The sequence below is a fragment of the Gossypium hirsutum genome, chromosome D05 (assembly GCF_007990345.1).
Source record: "Gossypium hirsutum isolate 1008001.06 chromosome D05, Gossypium_hirsutum_v2.1, whole genome shotgun sequence".
NCBI lineage: Eukaryota > Viridiplantae > Streptophyta > Magnoliopsida > Malvales > Malvaceae > Gossypium > Gossypium hirsutum.
Window position 1 is genome coordinate 33,750,043 of NC_053441.1, and position 2,413 is coordinate 33,752,455.

General features: G+C 34.1%; 2 non-coding genes across 2 annotated transcripts; both read left to right on the forward strand.

Annotated features, from left to right (window-relative positions):
* The first annotated feature begins 635 nt into the window (after positions 1-635).
* Positions 636-738, forward strand: LOC121218008 (U6 spliceosomal RNA). Its single transcript, XR_005914281.1, has one exon. It is a non-coding gene; the product is annotated as a U6 spliceosomal RNA (small nuclear RNA).
* Positions 739-1,530: 792 nt separating this feature from the next.
* Positions 1,531-1,629, forward strand: LOC121218020 (U6 spliceosomal RNA). Its single transcript, XR_005914292.1, has one exon. It is a non-coding gene; the product is annotated as a U6 spliceosomal RNA (small nuclear RNA).
* Positions 1,630-2,413: the final 784 nt, after the last annotated feature.

Here is a 2,413-nt window from a genome sequence, read left to right on the forward strand (position 1 = left end):
CATGGTTTCCATGTTACCCCTAAGATTCAACCAGCCCACATATAGGATCTTGGTTTGAAAGTTGAAACTAGACAATTGTCCCGCATCAGCTGGGAATACAACAATAAAATCTCTTAAATACAAGAAAAGAACCATGGTACTTATATATTCGGGAAATCCGATGAAATTAGAATGATACAAAAAGGATTAGCATGCGCAAGACACACAAATTGAGAAATGATACATATTTTTTTTCTGTATTTTCCCCGACTTTCTTTCTATCTATTTGTATGTTTTATTTGCATTTTTGTGCTTAGTTTACTGCTCTTGTTTACGGGTTTTGCTCACTTCAGATTGCAATTTAGAGTGTTTTTCTGGGTTTGGGCTGTTGTACTCTCTTGAACTATGAATAGCTTAATATCCACTATTCAGATTTTAGATAGTTTTTGCTGTCTGAGTTTGCTGATCTTTCCTTGAATTTTTGTTGCTCTGTTTCTGTTTCTATTTCTTTTTTTCTTTCTTTGCATTTTGGTGCTTAGTATGATGTTAATGTTCAAGGCTTTTGAGTGTCAGTTTGAAACCATTCAAGGATCCCACACTGCTCGGGAAGAGTACAGTAAAAACTTTTATATAACAAAAACCAGCATAGATACATTTTCCCTTCGGGGACATCCGATAAAATTGGAACGATACAGAGAAGATTAGCATGGCCCCTGCGCAAGGATGACACGCACAAATCGAGAAATGGTCCAAATTTTTTTCTTTGACTTCTCTGTTGCCCATCTCTTCCCCAGTTTTCTTTGCATTTCTATGCGGTCTATATTTCTTATGTTAAAGACATTTTGAGGACCCATTTTCTATCTTAATTACCTTTTTGGCTTTTGTTCTCATCTTCCTAATTTCAACTCTGGTAATTTTGCAGGAGTAAGTTTAACATGCTTTACTGCAAGATATGTATTAAGCTAGTGTTAGACCAATTTAAGTAGGAAATATAGAAGCTTTGAGCTTCATATATTGCGAAAAGAAAAAAGAAATGCAGCCCTACTGAATAACTGATAAACTGCTCATGGTAGTTTAAATTTAGCTCGCTTGGATGATTGATCTTTTTATAATTCACAGTTAGTCAATTCTGTGTTTTATGGCAATTCTTTTATTATATTCTTTATTTCATTTTGCTGAATAATGTCTTTTTTGCACTGGCCAACTGTTGTCATGTTTTTGCTAAATAACTTTGCGTAAAGCTACAATAATACCAAGTTGTGCACTCAAAGATCAACAAGCCATGTTAGGTCATAGTTCAAACAACTATATGTTGCATCTTTTGCTTGCTCTAAATTTGCATTATTTGAGTGTTGATGGAAACTGGGAAGTGAGAAGTAGCCTGTATGAGCAAGTCCTCCTGCAGCTGAAAGGGTCCCACAAGCACAAGCCAAGGTTTTGTGCACTCCAAGGCTCAACCAGCCATGTGTCAAATCATAGTTTAAACCAAATTGCTAGGAAGTAGGAACAGAAAGACGAAGCTTTATATACAAGAAAGCAACCTACAAAAAAACTTCGGAACATCCGATAAAATTGGAACAATATAGAGAACACCATCATGGCTCCTGCGCAAGGATAATATGCACAAATGGAGAAATGGTCCAAAATTTTTTCCCTGAATTTTTTCTGGGTTTAGTGTGCTTTTCTGGGTTTAACCTCTTCTACTCTGCTGAACTATGAATACCTCAATTCATTGTTCATATTTTAGATAGCTTTTGGTGTTTAGAGTTGTCTGATGAATTTTTGCAGGTCTGTTCCATAGTTTTCTTCGCATTTGTGTGCTTAATTGGCTTTTGTGCCATTCAACTAGCCCATCTGTTTTTGGGTCACTTTTACTCTTCTGAACATTAACTAGCTCAACATTCATTATTTAAAGAGACTTGAGATAGTTTTTACTGTGACAGTTCGCTGAATTAGTTGTAGGGAGTAGTACATTACAAAGTTAAAATGTATTCATATGGAATCTATTTAAAATAGATTGAAAGAATCAACTGATCAAAGATTGGGAATTTTTGGTTGTGACAAACAAAACTAATCTTTTCATAATCAAATTAAAGGGTGCTGGCTGGTTTGCTTTCTATATTAATCGGATTTGGGTGAGTTTCTCATATGATATAGATGTGTGTTTTATAGGTTTCTTTTTAATGTATTTTCATATGTTTCGAGGTACATATTGGAATATGTATCATATAAATATTTAAATTAAAAATATATAAGTACTAAAGTTATCGGCTTGATTTTACCCTTTGACTTGAAAATTAGTAAATTACTACTACAATGAGAATTTTGTTCGAAGAACAGTACGTGTGTGTTTTCAGAAATATGCAAACATCTCATCGGATCCGAATGGTAAAAGAGAAATCGAGTTCGAAAGTTTATTTTATTACTTGAAATA